This window comes from Macaca fascicularis, chromosome 11 (assembly GCF_037993035.2).
Source record: "Macaca fascicularis isolate 582-1 chromosome 11, T2T-MFA8v1.1".
Classification (NCBI taxonomy): Eukaryota; Metazoa; Chordata; class Mammalia; order Primates; family Cercopithecidae; genus Macaca; species Macaca fascicularis.
Window position 1 is genome coordinate 47,378,366 of NC_088385.1, and position 27,264 is coordinate 47,405,629.

Below are 27,264 nucleotides of genomic sequence, written 5' to 3' on the forward strand. Positions count from 1 at the left end.
TTTGAAGACCACTGAAATGAAGTACTGGGAACTAGAAGCAGAAATTTAGAGAGAATGATGTTTGTCTAGATGCTGGGGAATATGTGATGCTGAAGGATGGTGCTGGTGGTCTTAGAATCAATTTTAATAATAAATCTACACAACTTTTCCACAGAATTATATGACTATGAGTATTCCAAAGGTGTTCACCAAATGAGCCATTGTAAGAATTTGGTAGGGCTGTTGAAAATAGCAAAGGCAGTATGGGCCTTTGCCCATACTTATACTCTTAGTGTAAAAGAATTTGATAAATTCATTTTCATTTCTACATTCTAGCTTGCAGAGGTCTGTTTACAATGGAGATGCTTTATGAACTTTGGTGAAAGTTGACAGGGAAAGAAGCCTGGCGTTAGAAACATTTATATCTTTAAATCATTCACAAGAAATGAATGACCTGAAAGCAGGTGGGTTCTCAGAAAATGGAACTATGGTGCTGATCCAGTAGATAAATGAAGTTGCTTCCTGTGGAAAAAGTCAAGTCAGAACCTTGATGCTTTCCAGCAAAATAGTATTAAATTGATGAATTAAATTTTTCTAAATGTGTATGTTTTTGCATATTCATACAAAAAAAATCTTGCAAAAGTCAGTCATTGTCACCTCACAGGTACAGAAAGCTGAGATCTGCATGCACAGCCCTTCATATTTCTGGAGATAGCCCAGGCTCAAAACAGGATTTGGCCAGCTTCCTTGACTCTCTATGAATATGCAAGTTTCTCTGTGTTTTGTTTTTCTTGTCTCTGGTAGTGGTGGTGGTGGGATATTACTTTTTTATTCTGTGTACACATTGCTACAAACTTAGCAACTGTTAAATTATACTTTGTTATCTCAATTTCTTTGGGTTAGGAGCATAGGCACAGCTTAGCTGGATCCTCGGTTCAGAATCTCACAAGGTTGAAGTCAAGTTTAGCTGGGCTGTGTTCCTTTCTGGAGCTTGGTGTTCTCTTCCAGTTATTAGCAGAATTCAGTGCCTTGTAGTTGTAGGAGGAGGGTCCTAATTTCTTGCTGTCAGCTCTGAGAGGCCACTCCCTATTCCTTGCCCTTCTCACTGCACCTTCATTGGGCCTCTTTCAAACATAGCAGCTCACTTATTCAAGGCCAGCAGGGGACCCTTTCTCTTCTGGAAGGGCCCAAGCCCTCTTTTAAGGACTTTCACTTGATTAAAACCAGCCCATTCAGAATAATTTCTCTTTCAATTAGCTTAGAACCAACTTATCTGAGACCCTAATAAAGATTAACAAACAATACGAAAAAAAGATCAACATTACAGATCATTAGAGAAATGCAAATCAAAATCACAATGAGATACCATCTCACGCTAGTCAGAAGGGTGATTATTAAAAAGTCAAGAAACAACAGATGCTGGAGAGGCTATGGAGATGTTGGTGGGAATGTAAGTTCATTCAACCATTGTGGAAGATGGTGTGGTGATTCCTCAAATATCTAGAACCAGAAATACCATTTGACCCATGAATCCCATTACTGCATATATATATACCCAAAGGAATATAAATCATTCTATTACAAAAATACATGCACACACATGATCATTGCAGCACTATTCACAATAGTGAAGACATGGAATCAACCCAAATCCCCATCAATGACAGACTGGATAAAGAAAATGTGGTATGTATACACCATGGAATACTATGCAGCCATAAAAAGGAACAAGATCATGTCCTTTGTAGGGACATGGACGGAGCTGGAAGCCATTGTCTTTAGCAAACTAATGCAGGAACAGAAAACCAAACAATGAATATTCTCACTTAGAAGTGAGGGCGGAACAATGAGAACACATGGACATAGAGAGGGGAACAACACACACTGGGGTCTGTCAACGGGTGGGGTTGGGGGAGGGAGAGCATCAGGAAAAATAGCTAATGCATGCTGGGCTTAATACCTAGGTGATGAGTTGATAGGTGCAGCAAACCACCATGGCACACGTTTACCTATGTAACAAACCAGCATGTCCTACACATGTACCCCAGAACTTAAAATAAAAATAAAACATTTAAAAAAGATATAAAGAGAAGATGATGAAACGGGATGAAAAGGTTAAAGCATATGGAGAATAGACCCATAAATAGGTACAATCAATGACTAATAGACTAATACTTCCATAAGGCAAGAACAGAACTTAGAGATGAGGAGAGGCGTAAACTATGGACTTTAGTTAATAAATATCAACATTGGCTCATCAATTGTAACAAAAGCCTCACACTAACATAAGATGTAGGATATATAAAATAAGATAATAAGGGAAACTGTGTGGACAGATGAAGGGGGTATATGGGAACCTATTTGATCTTTTTATCACAATTTTTCTGTAAACCTAAAACTGCTTCAAAAAAGTTATTAAAATAAATAATTTAACAAATTGTGCAATGGAAAAAAAACAAAACAACAACAACAAAAAGATTTTCATTTTTTTTCACTTTTGCCACACAGTATTTTTTTACTTTTGTGTAACCTAATACAAAGAGTAATATCCCATCATATTGACAGCCTCCACCCACATTCAAGGGGAGAATAAACAGGAACATTATGCTGGGGGTTAGGGCAAGAATTTTGAGATCATCTTACAATTCTGTTTACCATAGGAGTGAAGGGTACAGAAGTATAGTGATAGTTAATTATCTATATCTTGTCACTTTATTATAAATAACCTGATTCAAGTTTCAATAAATTTTTACCAATGCTAATGTTTGTAATTTGGGTTGCTTAAATAATTCACCATTCAAAACTTTTCTACTTACAATATTTAAAACTGAAGACTGCTTTTTATAGCTGATATCAGTGAAAAATCTATTAATATAATTTTAGTTTAATCAAATTTTCCCAAAACTTTTCCAACTATACTGTTTTCCTTGAAATAGAACATCCATTATCTTACATATTACACTTGAAGTCTTCACCTGTTACAAACCCTATAAGACTTTACATTTTTTCTAATTCTTTACATAATATTGACCAGAAATTGGATTTTTAAACCCGTCTCAATTCAATTCAACAGGCAAAATTCATCTTTATAAACATATATTGCATACTTTATTAGCTAGTCAGTTCGCCAGAAAAAGATTATTCTGTTCTCAAATAGTTTGTGAAAAATTTCCTGATGATACATTAGGATAATTTTTAATATTTTGTCTGGATGTCTTCTAAGGTCTGACACAATATGTGTGATGTCTTCTCTAATAACACTTACCCAGTTTTGATTCTCTGGACACCACCTGGGTGTTCAACAATTCAATTCAATTCTGCCTCTAATTTATTGGAGTTAGTGCAGACCCCACAGGTTAATGGCTCAGTCTTACAAGATTGCCTCCCACTTCAGATGCCAGTTGCAAGCCTCAAGCTTCCTGTATTTCTGATCAACCGGCTACAAATTGCAGGCTCCCACGACATCTTACACAGGTTTAATAAATTGCTGTAATGTCTCATAGAACTCAAAAGAATGCTACTTACTATTACCAGTTTATTATGATGGATGCAACTCAAAAACCACCAAAGGGAGGAGATATGTAGGACAAGTATGGGACAAGGGGCAAGAGCTTCCATACCCTCTGTAGGCATGACACTCTCCCAGCACCTCCATGTGTTCACCAACATGGAAGCTCCACAAACCCCAGCATTTAGTGATTTTAATGGAAAGTTATTACTCACGCATGATTGATTAAATAATTGGCCATTGGCAGAAAGTTCTAGGTGGGCCTGAGAGTTCCAAACTTCTAATCAAGGCTTGGTATTTCTGGCAACCAGCTCCCTCCTGAAGCTATCTAAGGGCCCACAAAAAGTCACCTTATTAGAATAAAAGATACTTCCATCATCTTTAACACTCAGGAAATTCCAAAAGTTTTAGGAGCTCCATGCCAGGAACAGGGGACAAAGACCAAATATCTACGTTACCACTCAGGGTAATACAACTACAGTTCAGAAATTATCACTGTACAACATAATTTAAATTACTTTGGAAAGAAACACATGGCTACTTTAAAGTTAATTGAAGCCTATTTGCTAACTTAAAGAACATATCACATTTTCTTGACATTTGCCCCAACTGAGTTGGCTTATCCATGTTAAGTCTTTTTCTCTTTCTGTAGACTTTAGTGTTTTGGCTGCATTTTTCTCAGCCCATTTATAAAACATTAGATGAAACTAAAATTGCTCCTAGTGCTAGTCCTTAGGAAACTCTGATTAAAAGTTTTCTATTTAGAAAAAAATACGTATTTATGATTAAATTTGCCTTTTTTTAAAAAAGTAGAAATTTCTCTTAAGTACCCAGTGAAACATTTTTAAAGGTTTTTATGGAATCTTGTTTCAAAAATTAAGAAAATAAGTGTAAGTAATTCTACTAGTTTTCTTTCTCTTTGATTTTTTTTCTCTTAGTCAGAGATTATTTAGGAATATATTTTCCCCTTGAAATACTGCTGGATTGCTCCCCACTGCACCATTTTATTGTAGAAGTGAGATTCACTCACTCTAGAATAATCCTTAAGAATCATTTTGTGCCTGTTTATATTTACCAATTTCTTTAAAACAACTCTCATCAAAAAAGTTATTTTCAGTTTACTCATTAATTTTTTATTGGTTTCCTTTAAGTTTACAGTGTGTATCTTTACTTAATCACTTTTGAATGATATTATGCCACTTCCTATATAGTATAAGGACCTTTACAGCAGTGTACTTCTGGTTCTTTCTGTCGTCACTGTTACTGTTGTCATATATATATCATTTTTACTTATGTCTTAAACCTCACAACATATTGTTGTTATTTTTGTTCTAGATAGTGAATTTTCTTATACAGCAATTACAAATTAGGAAAAAGTGGGAAGGTTTCTTGAGGCCAGGAGTTTGAGACCAGTCTGAGCAGCAAAGTGAGGCCCCTGTCTTTACAAAAATAAAGAAAAAAAAATAGCTGGGCTGCACCTCGCTTCTCAGAAGGCTGAGGTGGAACAATCACTTGTGCCCAGGAGTTTGAGGTTGCAGTGACCTCTGATTGTAGTACTGCACTCCAATCTGGGTGACAGAGTGACACCTTGTCTCTTAAGACACACACACACGTGCGTGCACACACACACACACACAATATTTTTATTTACCCTATTTTTACTTTTCTGATCATCTTCATTTCTTTCTGTAGATCCAGGTTTCTGTTCAGTGTCATACTCTTTCTGCTTAAAAATCTGCCTTTCACATTTCTTAAAACACAGGTTTTCTTTACGGAGGTTACTGATTTCTCCTGTAGTCGGACAAAAATAAAATGTTTCATGTGTTTCCTCTCCTTTTGGGGAGGTTTGGCTTTTTCTGTTACCCAGGTTGCTCGGTGGCTTTGCAACTTCAGGCCTGTGATACACTCAAGGAAAGTTATGAATTTATCTAGCTTTTTCACATTGTTACACAATAGCCAGGTTCTTTGAAGCTTTCAACATCCAATGCAGAAGCAGGAGTCCACTCACAGTTCACCCTTCAGTGATTATATGCTGTATTGTCAATGTAAACTTCGTGAAAAAAATCTCCTTGTTATTTCATGAATTTAATCCTCTTTTCTGAACTGGGTAAAGACTCCTCTTTTCACTGAATTTGCCTTAATACCAAGCTACATCTGTAATCTTTATAAATACTGAATATATGCTTATTGAAAGTTGCGGAGCAAACTAGTTTTTCTCCCCATTTCATCCTAACTGTATACATAATATTTTGAAATCTACCATTACTATAAAGTAGAAGCATTTTTATATTTATTAAATTTTTACACCTTTTCTCTACCTTATTAAATGAAGATGTATTAAAGAAAGCATGTTTTAAATTTAGTCATTTAAAATATAGCTATTACATATTTGCTGTTTTATAGGCATTGAGGAAGATGTTCATGAGATCACTGTCCTAATGACAAAATTGGGTTTGGGGACTTTGGTATTTTATTAATTTAAAATGATAATCATAGAATTATTGCCAAATAGAACTGCATGAAGTTTATTATGTTCAGTGTTGGACTGTTATAGGTTCTGAATTAATGTTTATGAATATGAAATTCATCCATGATACTTGAGAAAGCTAAAATTGTTTGGATTTTCCTTCTACATACTGTTATTTCAGTTAAAATATAATTGATATTTATATTATCTATATATAATAGATAATTTATAATTCTAATTCTAAAATACTGTAATTCTGTATTAGACAGAATAGGCTAAGATAAAATAGGCAACAATTATATTAACAAATATCCATAAAACCTTAGGTATTTGACACAGTAAAGGTTTATTGTCTATTCACATCACAGCTAAATGCACTAATATCCTATCTCTTAATTCATTTATAGCAAATGACCTCTAAGGATTTCCTATAGTAGGAGTCCCCAACCCCTGGGCAGGAGGATTAGGGGGGATCTGTTTTTCTTTCTTTCCTTTCTTTCTTTTTTTTTTTTTGAGACAGAGTTTTGCTCTTGTTGCCCAGGCTAGAGTGCAATGGTGCAATCTCAGCTCACTGCAACCTCTGCCTCCTGGGTTCAAGCGATTCTCCTGCTTCAGCCTCTGAGTACCTGGGATTACAGGCATCCGCCACCATGCCCAGCTAATTTTTTGTATTTTTAGTAGAGACGGGGGGCTAGGCTGGTCTTGAACTCCTGACCTCAGGTGATCTACCTGCCTCCGCCTCTCAAAGAGCTGAGATTACGGGCATGAGCCACTGCGCCCAGACCTATTTTTCTTTTTCTTTTAATAACTTTATCGAGATATTATTCACATACCCTACAATTCACCCATTTAAAGTGTACAATTCACTGATTTATAGTTGTGCAATCATTAATCTAATTTCAGAACATTTTTATTCCCTTAAAAGAAACTCTATATGTATTGGCTTCATTTTGCCCCCATCCCCTTCCCTTATCCCTAAGCAATCACTAATCTACTTTCTATCTTTATGATTTACCTATTCTGGGCATTTCATGTAAATGAAATTGCACAATATGATTTCATATATTTTATGAATTTTCTTTCACTTAGCATAATGTTTTCAAGGTTCATTGATGTTGTATCATGTATAACTACTTCATTCCTTTTTATTGCTGTATAATATTCCATAGTATAAGTATAAGTATACCACTTTTTCCATATCCATTCATTAGCCGATGGACATTTGAGTTGTTTATGCTTTTTGGCTATTATGAATAATGCAGCAATGAATATTTGTGTGAAAGTTTTGTGTAGATATATGTTTTTATTTCTCTCATGCATATAATTAAGGGTGGAATTGCTGAGGCATATGCTGACTCTCTTCTTAAATTTGGAGGCAAGGTTACCACCAAACTGTTTTCCAAAGTAACAGCACCATTTTACATTTCCACCAGCAATGAATAAAGGTTCCTGTTTCTCCACATCCTCACCAAAATTTCTTCTTGCCTTTTTTATTAAAGCCATCATAGTAGGTGTGAAGTAATAGTCTATTGTGAGTTTTATTTGTATTTTCATAATTAGTAATGATAGTAATGATTTGGATGTCTTTTCATGCGATCATTGTCCATCTGTGTATCTTCTTTGGAGACACACCTCTTCAAATCCTTTGTCTATTTATCTAATTGGAATTTTTGTCTCTTTAAGTATTGAGTTATAATAGTTCTTTTTAAATTCTGGATAAAGTCACTTATCAGATATATGTCTTGCAAATATTTTCTGCTATTCTGTGAGTAGTCTCTTCACTTTCTTGATGATACACTTTGATGCCCAAAAGTTTGCAACCTTAATGAAGTCTAATTCTATTTTTGCTTTTGTTGCTGATGCTTCTTGTATCCTACGTATGAAATTTTGGCCTAACTTGTGGTCAAAGATTTACTCCTATGCTTTATTGCAGGAAACATAGTTTTAGCTGTTACATTTAGATTTATGACTCATTCTGAGTCATTTTTTTGGTATGGTGTGAAGTAGGGTTCCAAACTTTTTTTTTTTTTGTATTTGAATATTTAGTTGTTTCAATACCATATACTCATTGAACTGTCTTCACATTCTTTTCAAAATCTATTGACCATAAGGATAAAGGCTTATTTCCTTACTCTGAATTCTGTCCTATTGATCTATATGTCTATTATTACCAATACTACACTGTCTTGATTATTGTTACTTTGTAGTGAATTTGAAATTTAGAACTGTGAATTCTCCACTTTGTGCTTCTTTTCAGTACTCTTTTGGATATTCCGGGTCCCTTGGATTTTCATATTAATTTTAAGATTGGCTTGTAAAACTTTGCAAAAGAGTCAGGTGAGATTTTGAAAGGGATTACATTCAATCTGTAGAATACTATTGGCAATATTGACATGGAAAAGATATTAAGTCTTCTGAACAATGAACATAAGATGATTGTCCATTAATATAGGCCTTTTGTTTCTTAAACAATGTTTTGTAGTTTTCAATGTAAATTTCTTGCACTTCTTTCATCAAATTCATTCCTAAGTATGTTATTTGTCTTGGTGCTATTGTAAATTTAATTATTTTTAAATTGTATTTTCAGATTGTGTGTTGCAAGTATATAGAATATGACTATTTTTGCATATTTATCTTCTGTCCTAAAACCTTGCTGAACTCATTTATTAGTCATAATTTTTTTTAGTAGATTCCTGAGTATTTTCTAAGTACAATATTATGTCATCCGCAAATAACAATAGTTTTATTATTTTTTCCCAACCTGGCTTTCTTTTTATTTATTTTTCTTATCTATTTGCTCTGTCTAGAACTTTCAGTAAAATGTTCAACAGAAGTGGTGAAAGAGACAGCTTTGTCTCGTTCCTGATCATATGGGAAAAGTACTCAGTAATTCATTTTTTTTTAAATTTATTTATTATTATTATACTTTAAGTTCTAGGGTACATGTGCATAACGTGCAGGTTTGTTACATATGTATACTTGTGCCATGTTGCTGTGCTGCACCCATCAACTCGTCATTTACATCAGGTATAACTCCCAATGCAATCCCTCCCCCCTCCCCCCTCCCCATGATAGGCCCCGGTGTGTGATGTTCCCCTTCCTGAGTCCGAGTGATCTCATTGTTCAGTTCCCACCTATGAGTGAGAACATGCGGTGTTTGGTTTTCTGTTCTTGTGATAGTTTGCTAAGAATGATGGTTTCCAGCTGCATCCAAGTCCCTACAAAGGACACAAACTCATCCTTTTTTATGGCTGCATAGTATTCCATGGTGTATAGGTGCCACATTTTCTTAATCCAATCTGTCACTTATGGACATTTGGGTTGATTCCAAATCTTTGCTACTGTGAATAGTGCCGCAATAAACATACGTGTGCATGTGTCTTTATAGCAGCATAATTTATAATCCTTTGGGTATATACCCAGTAAAGGGATGGCTGGGTCATATGGTACATCTAGTTCTAGATCCTTGAGGAATCGCCATACTGTTTTCCATAATGGTTGAACTAGTTTACAATCCCACCAACAGTGTAAAAGTGTTCCTATTTCTCCACATCCTCTCCAGCACCTGTTGTTTCCTGACTTTTTAATGATCGCCATTCTAACCGGTGTGAGATGGTATCTGATTGTGGGTTTGATTTGCATTTCTCTGATGGCCAGTGATGATGAGCATTTTTTCATGTGCCTGTTGGCTGTATGAATGTCTTCTTTTGAGAAATGTCTGTTCATATCCTTTGCCCACTTTTCGATGGGGTTGTTTGTTTTTTTCTTGTAAATTTGTTGGAGTTCTTTGTAGGTTCTGGATATTAGCCCTTTGTCAGATGAGTAGATTGTAAAAATTTTCTCCCATTCTGTAGGTTGCCTGTTCACTCTGATGGTAGTGTCTTTTGCTGTGCAGAAGCTCCTTAGTTTAATGAGATCCCATTTGTCAATTTTGGCTTTTGCTGCTGTTGCTTTTGGTGTTTTAGACATGAAATCTTTCCCCATGCCTATGTCCTGAATGGTACTACCTAGGTTTTCCTCTAGGATTTTTATGGTATTAGGTCTAACATTTAAGTCTCTAATCCATCTTGAATTAATTTTCGTATAAGGAGTAAGGAAAGGATCCAGTTTCAGCTTTCTACTTATGGCTAGCCAATTTTCCCAGCACCATTTATTAAATAGGGAATCCTTTCCCCATTTCTTGTTTCTCTCAGGTTTGTCAAAGATCAGATGGCTGTAGATGTGTGGTATTATTTCTGAGGACTCTGTTCTGTTCCATTGGTCTATATCTCTGTTTTGGTCCCAGTACCATGCTGTTTTGGTTACTGTAGCCTTGTAGTATAGTTTGAAGTCAGGTAGCGTGATGCCTCCAGCTTTGTTCTTTTGACTTAGGATTGTCTTGGAGATGCGGGCTCTTTTTTGGTTCCATATGAACTTTAAAGCAGTTTTTTCCAATTCTGTGAAGAAACTCATTGGTAGCTTGATGGGGATGGCATTGAATCTATAAATTACCTTGGGCAGTATGGCCATTTTCACGATATTGATTCTTCCTATCCATGAGCATGGTATGTTCTTCCATTTGTGTCCTCTTTTATTTCACTGAGCAGTGGTTTGTAGTTCTCCTTGAAGAGGTCCTTTACATCCCTTGTAAGTTGGATTCCTAGGTATTTGATTCTCTTTGAAGCAATTGTGAATGGAAGTTCATTCCTGATTTGGCTCTCTGTTTGTCTGTTACTGATGTATAAGAATGCTTGTGATTTTTGCACATTAATTTTGTATCCTGAGACTTTGCTGAAGTTGCTTATCAGCTTAAGGAGATTTTGGGCTGAGACAATGGGGTTTTCTAAATATACAGTCATGTCATCTGCAAACAGGGACAATTTGACTTCTTCTTTTCCTAACTGAATACCCTTGATTTCTTTCTCTTGCCTGATTGCCCTAGCCAGAACTTCCAACACTATGTTGAATAGGAGTGGTGAGAGAGGGCATCCCTGTCTTGTGCCAGTTTTCAAAGGGAATTTTTCCAGTTTTTGCCCATTCAGTATGATATTGGCTGTGGGTTTGTCATAAATAGCTCTTATGATTTTGAGGTACGTTCCATCAATACCGAATTTATTGAGCGTTTTTAGCATGAAGGGCTGTTGAATTTTGTCAAAAGCCTTTTCTGCATCAATTGAAATAATCATGTGGTTCTTGTCTTTGGTTCTGTTTATATGCTGGATTATGTTTATTGATTTGCGAATGTTGAACCAGCCTTGTATCCCAGGGATGAAGCCCACTTGATCATGGTGGATAAGCTCTTTGATGTGTTGCTGAATCCGGTTTGCCAGTATTTTATTGAGGATTTTTGCATCGATGTTCATCAGGGATATCGGTCTAAAATTCTCTTTTTTTGTTGTGTCTCTGCCAGGCTTTGGTATCAGGATGATGTTGGCCTCATAAAATGAGTTAGGGAGGATTCCCTCTTTTTCTATTGATTGGAATAGTTTCAGAAGGAATGGTACCAACTCCTCCTTGTACCTCTGGTAGAATTCAGCTGTGAATCCATCTGGTCCTGGACTTTTTTTGGTTGGTAGGCTATTAATTGTTGCCTCAATTTCAGAGCCTGCTATTGGTCTATTCAGGGATTCAACTTCTTCCTGGTTTAGTCTTAGAAGAGTGTAAGTGTCCAGGAAATTATCCATTTCTTCTAGATTTTCCAGTTTATTTGCGTAGAGGTGTTTATAGTATTCTCTGATGGTAGTTTGTATTTCTGTGGGGTCGGTGGTGATATCCCCTTTATCATTTTTAATTGCGTCAATTTGATTCTTCTCTCTTTTCTTCTTTATTAGTCTGGCTAGTGGTCTGTCAATTTTGTTGATCTTTTCAAAAAACCAACTACTGGATTCATTGATTTTTTGGAGGGTTTTTTGTGTCTCTATCTCCTTCAGTTCTGCTCTGATCTTAGTTATTTATTGCCTTCTGCTAGCTTTCGAATGTGTTTGCTCTTGCTTCTCTAGTTCTTTTAATTGCGATGTTAGAGTGTCAATTTTAGATCTTTCCTGCTTTCTCTTGTGGGCATTTAGTGCTATAAATTTCCCTCTACACACTGCTTTAAATGTGTCCCGGAGATTCTGGTATGTTGTATCTTTGTTCTCATTGGTTTCAAAGAACATCTTTATTTCTGCCTTCATTTCGTTATGTACCCAGTAGTCATTCAGGAGCAGGTTGTTCAGTTTCATTGTAGTTGAGCAGTTTTGATTGAGTTTCTTAGTCCTGAGTTCTAGTTTGATTGCACTGTGGTCTGAGAGACAGTTTGTTATAATTTCTGTTCTTGTACATTTGCTGAGGAGTGCTTTACTTCCAATTACGTGGTCAATTTTGGAGTAAGTATGATGTGGTGCTGAGAAGAATGTATATTCTGTTGATTTGGGGTGGAGAGTTCTATAGATGTCTATTAGGTCTGCTTGCTGCAGAGATGAGTTCAATTCCTGGATATCCTTGTTAACTTTCTGTCTCGTTGATCTGTCTAATGTTGACAGTGGAGTGTTGAAGTCTCCCATTATTATTGTATGGGAGTCTAAGTCTCTTTGTAAGTCTCTAAGGACTTGCTTTATGAATCTGGGTGCTCCTGTATTGGGTGCATATATATTTAGGATATTAGCTCTTCCTGTTGAATTGATCCCTTTACCATTATGTAATGGCCTTCTTTGTCTCTTTTGATCTTTGATGGTTTAAAGTCTGTTTTATCAGAGACTAGTATTGCAACCCCTGCTTTTTTTTGTTCTCCATTTGCTTGGTAAATCTTCCTCCATCCCTTTATTTTGAGCCTATGTATGTCTCTGTGTGTGAGATGGGTCTCCTGAATACAGCAGACTGATGGGTCTTGACTCTTTATCCAGTTTGCCAGTCTGTGTCTTTTAATTGGAGCATTTAGTCCATTTACATTTAAGGTTAAGATTGTTATGTGTGAATTTGATCCTGCCATTATGATATTAACTGGTTATTTTGCTCGTTAGTTGATGCAGTTTCTTCCTAGCCTCGATGGTCTTTACATTTTGGCATGTTTTTGCAATGGCTGGTACCGGTTGTTCCTTTCCATGTTTAGTGCTTCCTTCAGGGTCCCTTGTAAGGCAGGCCTAGTGGTGACAAAATCTCTAAGCATTTGCTTATCTGTAAAGGATTTTATTTCTCCTTCACTTATGAAACTTAGTTTGGCTGGATATGAAATTCTGGGTTGAAAATTCTTTTCTTTAAGAATGTTGAATATTGGCCCCCACTCTCTTCTGGCTTGTAGAGTTTCTGCTGAGAGATCTGCTGTTAGTCTGATGGGCTTCCCTTTGTGGGTAACCCGACCTTTCTCTCTGGCTGCCCTTAAGATTTTTTCCTTCATTTCAACTTTGGTGAATCTGGCAATTATGTGTCTTGGAGTTGCTCTTCTCGAGGAGTATCTTTGTGGCGTTCTCTGTATTTCCTGGATTTGAATGTTGGCCTGCCCTACTAGGTTGGGGAAGTTCTCCTGGATGATATCCTGAAGAGTGTTTTCCAACTTGGTTCCATTTTCCCCCTCACTTTCAGGCACCCCAATCAGACGTAGATTTGGTCTTTTTACATAATCCCATACTTCTTGCAGGCTTTGTTCATTTCTTTTTCTTCTTTGTTCTTTTGGTTTCTCTTCTCGCTTCATTTCATTCATTTGATCCTCAATCGCTGATACTCTTTCTTCCAGTTGATCGAGTCAGTTACTGAAGCTTGTGCATTTGTCACGTATTTCTCGTGTCATGGTTTTCATCTCTTTCATTTCGTTTAGGACCTTCTCTGCATTAATTACTCTAGCCATCAATTCTTCCACTTTTTTTTCAAGATTTTTAGTTTCTTTGCACTGGGTACATAATTCCTCCTTTAGCTCTGAGAAATTTGATGGACTGAAGTCTTCTTCTCTCATCTCGTCAAAGTCATTCTCTGTCCAGCTTTGATCCGTTGCTGGCGATGAGCTGCGCTCCTTTGCCGGGGGAGATGCGCTCTTATTTTTTGAATTTCCAGCTCTTCTGCCCTGCTTTTTCCCCATCTTTGTGGTTTTATCTGCCTCTGGTCTTTGATGATGGTGATGTACTGATGGGGTTTTGGTGTAGGTGTCCTTCCTGTTTGATAGTTTTCCTTCTAACAGTCAGGACCCTCAGCTGTAGGTCTGTTGGAGATTGCTTGAGGTCCACTCCAGATCCTGTTTGCCTGGGTATCAGCAGCAGAGGCTGCAGAAGATAGAATATTTCTGAACAGCGAGTGTACCTGTCTGATTCTTGCTTTGGAAGCTTCCTCTCAGGGGTGTACTCCTCCCTGTGAGGTGTGGGGTGTCAGACTGCCCCTAGTGGGGGATGTCTCCCAGTTAGGCTACTCAGGGGTCAGGGACCCACTTGAGCAGGGAGTCTGTCCCTTCTCAGATCTCAACCTCCGTGTTGGGAGATCCACTGCTCTCTTCAAAGCTGTCAGACAGAGTCGTTTGTGTCTGCAGAGGTGTCTGCTGAGTTTGTTTAGTTTACTGTGCCCTGTCCCCAGAGGTGGAGTCTACAGAGACAGGCAGGTTTCCTTGAGCTGCTGTGAGCTCCACCCAGTTCGAGCTTCCCAGCAGCTTTGTTTACCTACTTAAGCCTCAGCAATGGCGGGCGCCCCTCCCCCAGCCTCGCTGCTGCCTTGCCGGTAGATCACAGACTGCTGTGCTAGCGATGAGGGAGGCTCCGTGGGTGTGGGACCCTCCCGGCCAGGTGTGGGATATGATCTCCTGGTGTGCCTGTTTGCTTAAAGCGCAGTATTGGGGTGGGAGTTACCCGATTTTCCAGGTGTTGTGTGTCTCAGTTCCCCTGGCTAGGAAAAGGGACTCCCTTCCCCCTTGCGCTTCCCAGGTGAGGCAATGCCTCGCCCTGCTTCAGCTCTCGCTGGTCAGGCTGCAGCAGCTGACCAGCACCTATCGTCTGGCACTCCCCAGTGAGATGAACCCAGTACCTCAGTTGAAAATGCAGAAATCACCGGTCTTCTGTGTCGCTCGCGCTGGGAGTTGGAGACTGGAGCTGCTCCTATTCGGCCATCTTGCTCCGCCCTCCAAGGCCAGTAATTCATCTTTAACATAATATTAGCAGTGGATTATATGTTGATGCTCTTTATCAAATTTTGAAAGTTTCCTTCTATTCCTAGTTTAGTAAACTTTTTTATTATAAAAAGTGTTGGAATTTGTCAAATGCTTTTTCTACATCTATTGGGGTGATCATGTGGTTTTTGTTCTTTATTCTATTAATATGATGTATTGCATCAATTGATTTTTGGATTTTAAACTAATCTTGCGTTACTGGGAAAAATCTCACTTGGCTATGATGTGAGATCCTTTTTACCTATCTAGCCAGATTCAGTTTGCTAATATTTTGTTGATAATTTTTACATTTGTGGATCTCACTCACCTGTTTTTTTTTTTTTAAATATATTTTACATTGATAACTAGATGTCTTAGATAATAACATCATAGCAACTCTGGAGACTGATTTCTCCACTTTGCTATTGTTATTGTTGTTGTTTAGTTTTTGGTCATTTGTGTATTTGTTTTGTGATTCAGCTGAAATAACTTCGTGAAGTCTTTCTGTACAGGATGTTTTTAAGGGCCGGGCCTAAAAGTTACATACATCATTTTTGCCTGAATCCCAAATGCCAGAATTTGGACATGTGGTCCACACCTAATTGCAAGAGAAGCTGAGAAATGTAGACAAGCACAGTGTTACTTGGTGAGCACCAGAAATCTCTGCCATCATTCAAACTTCTAGTTATCAAATATCTCTTTTCCACATTCAATGTACCCTGTTGTCCAAGGAGTTCAATCATAAATCACTGAATTCCAAGTTGAAGAGCTCTCAAGTCAGGAAATGCATCCACTTGGTCTAGTGACATAGAAACTAAAAAGACAAAGTCTCCCCATATGCCATCTGCATCCGTAGATGTACCTAACCTAAACTGGTGTGGCAGGGGAAATAAAACTACATCTACCATTAATAAAATGGAAGGCTGGATGACATACAAAAATCACTTATCTTTCTATGAGACACTGGTCACAGGATACAAAATGTCAGCTAAATAAGAGGAATAATTTCAACAGCATGGGACTATAGTTAATAACAATGTATTGTATTTGAAAATCCCTAAGAATCAATTTTAAGTGTTTTCACTACAAAACAAAAATATGTGAGGTAATGCATATGTTAATTAGCTCAGTTGAACCATTCCACAATGTATGTATATTTCAAAATGTGTTGTATATGGCAAGTATGTATAACTTTTATTTGTCAATTTAAAAAGCAACTTGTCTACAGAAATACTAGAATCCTTTAGGACAGATAATTTGTGAAGTTTTTCCCTCTGGCAGTGAGGGAAGTCTCCTGAGACTCATTCATGCTCTGCTCTCCGAGCATGAATTTTTCTCTTTACTTTACTTTTCTCTTTGAATGAATTTTTTCTTTTCACTTTGTTAAACGTTTACTAATGTAAAATGGAGCCACACTGGTTCCTTTCTGTAAAGGGAGAGAAGAGCAAAGATGGGCTTTTTGAGTTTATTATTCTTATTATTTTGTTGATGTCTTTGGTGGTACTTTTATGTTTGTGTTACTGTGGTTAGAAACACCACTAGATTACATCTTAGCTTTGAACCTAATTCTGGGACCTGTTGTAATTTCTGGTTTTAGCTTTACTACTGGAGAAATTATTTGCTTTGAGAAGTTAAAAGTGTTATTAAATCCCAACTTATTAAGATCTTTTAGATTTTATTATTTCTTGAAATACTAGTTTCTATTTCTTTTGTTTATTTTTATTTCTAATGTATTTCCTTTCTCTCTGGGCATAAGATCTTCACCACCATAAATAAAAATAATTATCCTGACAGAAGTTTTGTATTTATTAGAACTGTGAGGCCATTTGAATGCTAACTTTTCTCTATATAGAGATCATTAAGATTTTAATTTAGATGAAAATTTGCAATTTGTAAGTAAAATTTCAAAGCAAAGCTTCTAATCCAGTCTGCTAAACAGGATTACGACATCCACTTCGATTATTATTGCCATTTGAAAGAGCTTTAAATGTTATCTACCACAACTTCTTCTCAAAGTAGGGTTTTACGTAAAGCCCCTACTGCATTTACTTCACTTAGTGAAGTAAATGTTTTTTAAATCCTGTTATTAAGAGGCCACAGGTTTTAACAACTTTTTTGACTAGCTGAACTATGAAAAGATAACTTGGAAAATTGTATTTCATTTGTGTAAGGTGTGTAAGTTATGTATGGAGATTTAAGCTTTCTTTTAAAAACCTATGTCTCTCTTAAGTATGACAGACCATCCATCCCTAAATCTTTTCAAGTAATTCAACTATTTCAATATTTCCTATGTTTTACATCATTTAGATAAGTTAATACTCATGGAGATATTTCCACATATCAGTAAATTAAAAGAAAATATGTGGAACATTCATAACCACATGCAACTCATATTTATTTCTTAAAATGGGAAAGGATACATCAATATTAGAAAAAATCTATTATTTTAATTCATCAAATTAATAGGCCAGAAAATGACAGTTTGCCAAAAGTTGACCTATAATTTTACAAAAAGCATTGGTAATTTAAACCCAATTTCTCAAATATATTAGGCATATTTTAGAAAGAATGTGAATGCCATATAAGTAAAAACTGGAGAATCAGAGGATTGTGTAACCAACAATATGGAATAAGCAATTAAATTAGGTAGGATTTTTTAAAATCAATCAAGTTCAGAAATGTCAATGGAATTATGAGTATATTTATATATTTTATTAGTAAGAATTTTAGATTTTTCTGTTTGTATTATTAGTCACATGCTATTAATTTTTTTGTGTTTATTTGTTACTCAAATAATCCCCAGTATTAATATCCTCTAGAAGATACATACTTTTTCATTCTTTTGCTGTAAGGATTAAGTTAATCATGTAAAACATTTGAGTCAGAGTGAAAACATATTATTACCAGTGAGTACTCAAAATATAGTTATTGAGCAAGTAAATCATAAAGTAATTTTGCTAAATTAAATTATGTTGTAGGCTGGTTTTAATTGGTCCTACTAATTGTTTTCTGGATGTATCTTTGTATAAAACACTATGCTAGGTACTATGAGATCTACTCATATGAATATAGCTGAAGCTGCCCTGGTTTATAAGCCATGATAAGCAGGGAAAAGAGGCAGTAATTTACCTAACAGATTTTTAGTTTCAGGTTATTGTTTATCCCGATATCTACAGATATGTTACAGTTTCACATTTATTGGGCCATTGCTCCTCATTGAGTTATTTTCTCTGGAAAATCCCAGTTCGCAGCTTAAGATACCAAATGAAAATAGTAGCAATGGAAGTCATTATGTTCTATTATCATGAGAGCACAGACAAGTTTATTACACTGGTAAGTATCCCCACAAAGTCCTGGAGAATAGAACACAAAATCATTGTATTTTGACTAGAAGTGAGTACACAGGGAAGATAAAAAGTGACATAAAACTCTTCAGCAGTCTGAAAAAAGTTGAAGACTTGACACATGATAAATGTTTAGTCCTATATTTTTAGTCCATAGTAACAGTTGGTATTCAGATTGATTCTTGGATCAGTTGGAATGATCACTGTACCCTTGTGGGCCACATCTTATACACCGGGAACCACTGTACAATTGGACAATTAAGATTTTAATTTGGATGAAAATTTGTAATTTATAAGTAAAATTTCAAAGCAAAGCTTCTAATCCAGTCTGCTAAACAGGATTACAGAGGATTACATCCTTGGTAGATGGGAGCAGAGATTCAGGTTGAGTCAGTACTTATGTGGTTCAGCCTGAATCTGAGCCCAGAATGCCAGAGGAACAGTCACTATAATAATTTCTATAAAGTCTACAAAAGGGTAGTTAAGGATGCTGAAAACTGACCTCTGCAGTAGCCTTTCTTTACTCTTCACTTCCATAGACCTAACTCCCCTGCACTCTGCGTTAGCCTCCTGGAACTACTTTCACCTCCTTAAAAATGGCCCCCTTTGCTCCTCTTGATGCTTCTGCACATGGTCCCTCTGGGTGATGTGCTGCCATTGATCCTGTGACTGACTATCCTGCATCCCAGCCTGAACACCTATCCCTGACAATTTCATGGTCCTTGTCTCTACGTGCAGTCAATTATAACTTCTGTATGGATTGAGACCAACTGTGTTTTCTCTTCCCAGCAGCTGTAACCTCACATGTCCCTGCCACTGGTACTGTGCTAGAAAGCAATAATGGATGTTTTAAAAAGAGTTGTCATATAAATAAAACCTCACCCACTTCTCAGTTTTGCTTGAGTTATGGACCTTGAAGTTAGTTATTTGCTATTTAGAGATTCTGATACTATACTGTCATTATTCATTTCAGACTTTTTTTCAGAAATATTAAAGTCAATATTTCTGTGAAAATTGAAAAAATCTTTCTGATTAAATTTCTATTAATTTTGAATAAAATGCTACATTAATGAATGAATGTTTTGATAGTTTATAAAACACAAAATAATACAATAATAATTCAAGTGATATACAATAATAATTTAAGTGATATTCTTTAAGGTTTGATCTAAGGACACAAATACATGCATTAAATATTGAAAAACAAATAAGGATGACAGGATACTAAATCCATCGCTTCATTCCTCTTTTTTCTTGTTTTATTTTGAGACAGGGTCTTTCTCTGTCACTCAGGCTGGGCAGTGGAGCTATCACTGCCCACTGCAGCCTTGCCCTCCCTGGGATCAAGTGATCCTCCCAACTCAGCCGCCAGAGTAAGCTTGGACTACAGGTGTATGCCACCATGCCTGGCTAACTTTTGTATTTTTTGTAGAGACAGGTGTCTCACTATGCTGCCCAGGCTGATTTTGAACTCCTGTGCTCAGGCAATCTGCCCACTTCAGCCTCCCAAAGCGCTGGGATTACACCTGTGATTACACCTGTGATCCACCGTGTCCAGTCTTCATTCCTTTTTTATATACATATATTATTATAGTCAATTCATCAGAATGAACTATAGTTCATAGGAAAATATTTTATATACAGTTTCTTGATAAACAATGCTTGTTATTATGCTAAACCTATTGCAAAATCTATAGTTTTTCATATCATGTTGCTTTCATGGTTTGCAAACCAAAAACAAATGAACTATTAGAACCACTAATTATTTTGTCTGTTAGTGAAGGTAGTAGAATGGAAGAGAAATTATTTTGAGTTTCAAAGGTAAATAATACACTCTGAAGACAATAGTTATTTTTCTCATTTAAAATGTACATTGATATGGTTTGGCGTTGTCCCCATCAAAATCTCATCTTGAATTGTAGCTCCCACAATTCCCACATGTTGTGGGAGGAACCTGGTGGGAGGTGATTGAATCGTGGGGGTGGGTCTTTCTCACGCTGTTTTCGTGATAGTGAGTGTATCTCACAAGATCTGATGGTTTTAAAAATGGGAGTTTCCCTGCACAAGCCCTCTTATCTTGTCTACTGCCGTGTGAAATGTGCCTTCACCTTCCACCATGATTGTGAGGCCTCTCAGTCACGTGGAACTCTAACTCCAATAAATCTCTTTTTTTTTTTTTCTAAATTGCCTAGTCTCAGATATGTCTTTATCAGCAGCATAAAAACGGACTAATACATACAGGTTCCATTAAAATTTTTCAAGGAATAAAGCAAAAAATTAACATAATATGACTGAGTTACTGGAAAATGGGACTACTCATGGCAGAATCTATTTGTAACAAAAGACATTATACTTTGTTAAAATGCCATTTCATTTGGGATCTCTTTTTCAATTCTTGAGGCAAAAATAAGATAATTTATATGTATAGTTTAATTTGCAGTCTAGGGAGACTTGGAATATAACTCTAGCCATAATGTTTATTTCAACTTCCATTTTTTGACATAAGGCACTCAATCAGACAGAAAGTAGATTTTCACTTCCAAACCTAACATTTCTGGCAGTTCTGCACATCACATTTTGGAGGGGAATCAATAAATAAAATTTTAATCACTATTTATTGAGTACCTGCTAACATAGATGCTACTGTAGGGAAAGGTGTGGGTGAAGGAATGACAGAGGTTTATGAGATATTGTTGCCGATCTAAACTTTTTATGCAGAATACACACACATACACACACACATGCATGCATACACACACATACCAACCCAAACACACTGTCACACACAAATAAATAAAAAGCTTATTATCGTTGAGCTTGACCAGTTCATAAAGTGTTGGTCTGAGTGGAAAGACTAATGAGAACTACAACATCCTTGGCCTGCAGATATTTCCATCTTGTGTTATACAGAGCTAGCAAACTAGCTATCTAAGAATAAAAGTGAGTGAAGAGATGTAGTTCCTCCTTGAAGCATACCTGAATTTTGTGCTCTGTCTATCTGGAGGAGAGAGACAAGTGAAGATTCTACCAGGCCAGATAAACATAAACCAGTGTCTCACAACCTTTTATCCCTTGGAATAATCCTAACTCATATTTCTCTCTGCTACCATAAAAGACAATTCTTCACTGGGAATCAGTTATGTAACTAGTGAGAAATCCCTAAGTAGTGACTTGGATCTGTTACAGAGGAAAAAAAAAAAAAACCAACCACAAAACAGAAGAAGAAGCTAGAGGATGATAAACACAGTGTATGGTATTCTGTGCTATGTTCAGGAAGCAGGCTGGGGCTGAGATAGATTGAACACTATGGGACTTACATAATACCTAATTGCAATAAGTATTCATTATGTGACTCTAGGGAGAGGAGAAGTATGGCTTACCCTTTAAAAGATCACTCTAAGTAATTTTACAGAAAGTAGACTACAGGGAGGTCAGTTGGGAGGCCTGGACTAGAGTAGTAGTAGAAATATGGGACAAAGTGGTTGGATTTAGGATATTCTGAAGCTAGACTCTAAATATCTTGCTAATAGATTGGATATCAATGGAGAGAAGAAGGATAATCAGTAATCTCTGTTTTGTGCTTGATCAACTGAGCGAATGTTAGTTTCATTCTCTGAAATGATCACCAATGAGGGAGAGGAAGAGGTAAAATATTTCATATAAAATGTTAAAGTTATATTTTGCATTTTACATTTCCAGAATAGAATAGAATTAATTTGGCCAAAAAGGATCATGTTCAATGGAGTGAGTCAGACCAACTTGCATAATTCTAACATAATTTGAATACTCATCTGTTATTTTTCTTTTGGCTGAAGGTTATTGTTGGTGGTGGTGGTTTGACAGAAAATGTGCGGACTTTTTGGCCAACTATAAGAAGGAAAAACTTGACACACAAAAAGTCTGGTTTATTGAGTGATTTCGAGAAATGAAAGGTATTTCTATTTTCCCAAAATGTGAATTTATATTTGTTCTTTGTCCACCACTGAATGAGACTGGATACTTTTTGAGAGGAAATGATAAAAAACGATTTTTACTTTTATGGGGCCCATTTCTTGAAGTTACCTCAGAAGTCATCTAGTGTGAATTTTGATTTTACAGTAAGAGAAAATTGAGCTATTATAAATACAAAATGAATTTTTAAAAGATCTTACATATTTAATCAGTCAGCACAGACCTTGAGCTTAAGAGATTTCAGCAGGGTTTTTCTGTTGTTTTGTTTTTGTTTTTGTTTTTGCCCTATCATGATACAGAAAGTCACAACCATCATTTACAAAATTAAAAACATTTAGTGTATAGTTATATGAAGTGTAACAAATCAATATCAAGTATCAAAATCATTAAATGAATTCATGTGGATTCAAATAAAGGCTTCCACAATATAAATGAAATGCTATGTTTACTCTACCTTGAGTATTTCTAACTATATAGTTATCTTGAGAGGGCTTAGTGAAATGCCTCTGATATTCAAATGGTCTTTGAAATACTGATTATACTATTTACAATAATAGTTTGTATTGTATGTACTAAGCAATTTTTCTTTTTCTTTTTTTCTTTTCTTTTCTTTTTTTATTTTTTTGAGACAGAGTCTGGTTCTGTCACCCAGGCTGGAGTATAGTGGCGCAATCTTGGCTCATTGCAACCTCCACCTCCCGAGTTCAAGCCATTCTCCTGCCTCAGCCTCCTGAATAGATAAGATTATAGGCATGCACCACCATGCCCAGCTAATTTTTGTATTTTTAGTAGAGACAGGGTTTCACCATATTGGTCAGGCTGGTCTCGAACTCCTGACCTCGTGATCCACCCGCCTCGGCCTCCCAAAATGCTGGGATTAGAGTCGTGAACCACCACGCCTGGCTGTACTAAGCATTTTACTAGTCATTTTCTTGTTGCATATTTACAGCAACTTTATGAGTCTGGTACTATTATTACCTCATTTTAAAAAAATGCATAAACTTAGGTTGAGAGGAAAGATAATTGCCTCAAACCATAAGGTGGTAAGCAGCCCGTCCAGGACTACCCCAGTCAGGCAGACACCAACCCCATGCTGCTGTCTACTCTCCTCTGCCATTTTAGTAGTTGGTAGCCCAATAAATGTATCACAATCATGTGACTAAATTCTTACAGAAAGTAGAACATTTCATAATGAAGACAAAGAGGCATTAGGTAAGAAACAGAAAATACCTAAGTAAAAATTGATTCTAAAAAGTGCTATAAGATATACAAATTATTTTAACCTTTTTACACATAAATTGCAAGAATTATCATTAGCATATATTCATGAAAATTTTAGTAATTTGATTGCCTGTCAGATTATACATTATATGTAATGAAATGTGGTGTATTATGAAATGTATAAGACATAAGCTTAACTCATGTCTCAAAGAATAGTTTACTCTTTATTGAACACAACTTTGATAGAGCTTTCCTGGGTTAAGCTTTTGATTATAATACATGTATTTTAAAACATAATGTAGACTCTCCACATTGGTTTGATTGCTAAAATATTTTTTAAACCAAAACATATAAAGTTTTAGCAATTTTTCTTTGCCTCTTCCATATGTTCATGTTAAAATTTTAGAGTGTTAGGCCAAAGGATATTTATAATGATATGAAAAGCCTTAACATATGATGTTTCTGCAGTCCATGATATTTGCCCAAGGATCTTCCTTTTAGAATACAATACAATTTTAAGATATACCAATATGTTTTAAAGGCCATATCTGTAAAAACCCAAAACATAACTCAATTCTAAATTTCTCCACTCTTTCATCCTCTACAATTTTTTTGGCAGTTTATTACTCTATAGACTAAAAATCTGTAATGGTTCCTTGTTGCCCCCAAACTGAATATGTAACAATAGCTATCAATTATTGGATATCTGCTGTGTGCTGGGCCCCTTAGTATATTACCCCTCATGCTTCCAATCGCCTTCTACATATAGAGACAGGAAAACTGGAGCTCAGGGAGCTGACATTGAAATCCATGCCTATTTGATTTGAAAATCTTGTGTTCTTTCCACTAGAAATGATGGTACCTCCTATTTAGTGTATGCCTACCATGTTCTAGGCACTATACTCAGGAGTTTGGGTTCAAATCCCAGCTCTGCCACCCCCAACCCATGTGTTCTTGGGATCATTACTTAAACTTTCTTTGCCTCAGTTTTCTTATCTATAAAATTAGGTTACTAATAATAATAACAGTACCTTATAGGGTTATTGGGAGGATAAAATGAATAATCTATATAAAGAATTTAGTATACAACCTAGTAAATACAAATACATATTGGTAATCATTAATTCTATTAGGAAATACTTCAGATATATAAAAACTTACAATGATAATATAATAAATATCAAAGACACAATGAAATTTAAAAGATAGAACATTATAAATACAATTGAAGCACATGTTATTTTGTAGTTCAGTATTTATCCTTCTCATGCATGCTTTTGTTCTTTCATTATAGACCTATACATTATTTTACAGATGTCTATATTATAAAGCAATACATAGAAATACATTAAATTTTTTTAATGGATGAGACCAACTGTATTTTTTCTGTAACTTGCTTTTTATAATAAATATGATGCTTGCAAAAGCCACCATAATTGATAAATGAAGTTCTAGTTCATTTATTTTCACTGCTATACACTATTTATGAATGAAACTGCAGTGAAACTAGAATAAGTCTATTGTAGGAATGAAACTACAGTTCATTCATTCACACTCTTATTGATGTATATTTAGGCGTGTTTTAAAACTTTTACTATTTCATAAACTGCTATGGCATAATAAATGATGATAAAAGTAATATAAAACACTTCTCTAATGCTTACTCCTCAGGCAATGATTTACATATGTTGAATCATTTAATCTCACAAAATCTCATAGTAAGAACTATTATTATCTACAATGTACAGATGAAGAAAGTGGGTCAACTTGACACAGCTGGTACATGGTGTTCCTGGAAATAAAAATAAGGTAATTAGGCCAAGATGTAGCTGTCTTAACCACATGTGCCTTTGGGCACACATGTATGTAAGAGTGCTCTAAGACTGGTTCTTCATCTTGTCTGCACATTAGAACCATCTGGACACTTAAATATAATGACTCATACCTAAACCTCTCTCCAGATCAATTGACTTAGAATCACTGGGGATCAAGTCTGGACATAAATATTGTTTAATCTGATTTTTAATTAAACTTCTTGTTCTGAGATATTGTAAATTTGCATGTTGTTGTAAAAACCATATGGAGCAATACTATTTACCATTTTCCCAGTTTGCCCCAGGGGCATGATCTTGCAAAACCACAGTACAACATCACATCCAGGATTGACACTAATACAGTCAAGATTCCAAACATTTCTGTCACCACAAGGATCCCTCCTGTTGCCTATTTGTGTCCACACCCATTTCCCTCCCGCTCATCCCCTCCTTAACCCCTGACAATCAGTAATCGGTTCCATATTTCTGTAATTGTGTCATTTCAGGAATGTTATAACATTCTATATAAATAGAAAGTCAATTCCAAAAGGTTGCATACTATATAATGGAATTCCATTATAGAGGATTATATTATAGGATTCTACTACACAGTATGGGATCCCATTATATAGGGTTTCATTAGATATATCCTTTTGGGAATGATCTTTTTTATCTATGAAAAGTCTCTGAAGATTCATCTAGGTTGTGGCATGTATAAATATTTCACTTCTTTTATAGCTTATAGTAGACTATGGTATGTAAGTACCACAGTTTGTTTAAACATTCACCTGTTGAAGGACATCTGATTGTTTTCAGGTTTTTTTGGCTATTAAATATAAGCTTCTATGAATATTTATTTGTAAGTTTTTGTTTGAATGTATGTTTGCATTTCTCTGGAATAAACACCAAGGAATGCAATTGCTAGGCCATATCACATCCTGACTTATTCTCGTCTTTTAAGGAAATTGTGTTACTGGTCAATACCTCTCTCTTTGATCACCCTTAAAGGTCAAAAAGTCAGCGTCTATCTCAAGGTAAAATTATTTTTTATCTCCAATGATGACTTTACCACTAATATTTTTAATTTTGATATGAATATTATTTCTAAGATATTGGAGATCATGAAATAGCCACAGGTTAAATATTGCTAACATCATTTAGTAAAAGGCAAAAACAAAAACAAAAACAACCCCAGAGCTTACAGTTCAAGGTTTTCTAAACTGCAAAGCACCCTACAAGGAAATTAATATCGATATGCAACTATCTCACTAGCTTTGTTTACTAGACATGGCATGTGATAAAGAAAACACTTCAAATATTTAAACATTTCTAAAACCAAATTCAAAGAAGCACAGTTTTCTAATGAGATGTTCATTGACTTGAAACCAAAGTAACAAGAATGCTTTGAACAAAAAATACCCAACAATTTGTATAGTAAATTGGATATAGTGATCCATTTAAACCTCTTAGAACCTCATGAAAAAATTAACCAAGTAACACAGGATGATATCCACATCCTAGAGGCATGTTTCTTATTTATTAGAAATTTGACTAAACCATCAATATGACCACCTTTATTCTCAGATTTTTTTAGGATACTAGAGCCAATGAATATAATGTTCTATTAAGGAGAATATATTTAAATAATCACAGAAATTAAATATCCCATTATTATTATTTTAAAAGTTGTGTCTATTTTTATACCAAAACATTTCCTATTAAATACATATGTATATGTAATAACTTTTGTTATTAGTATTGGTTTTTCCTAGCTGCTGCAACGAGATTTCTCTGCTTCCTTGAGACAGAAACATAATTGTATATCTGTTGGACAAATATTGTTTTCCTTTTTTAGCAAAACTTTTTGATAGAAGAGCTTTATGTTGGCATCATTTTAATGAACT

The 27,264-nt window shown here is 35.7% G+C and overlaps 1 protein-coding gene across 10 annotated transcripts in view; it reads left to right on the forward strand.

The window, feature by feature from the left end:
- CNTN1 (contactin 1) overlaps positions 1–27,264 on the forward strand; it is a 393,567-nt gene that overhangs the window by 166,282 nt on the left and 200,021 nt on the right. For 2 of the 10 annotated variants that reach the window (XM_045365083.3, XM_065524034.2), the window contains exon 2: positions 22,190–22,306. The exons of the other annotated variants lie outside the window; for them this stretch is intronic. The gene's annotated coding sequence lies outside the window, so the exon portion shown is untranslated. The remainder of the gene's footprint in view (positions 1–22,189; positions 22,307–27,264) is intronic. 10 annotated transcript variants of the gene reach the window in all.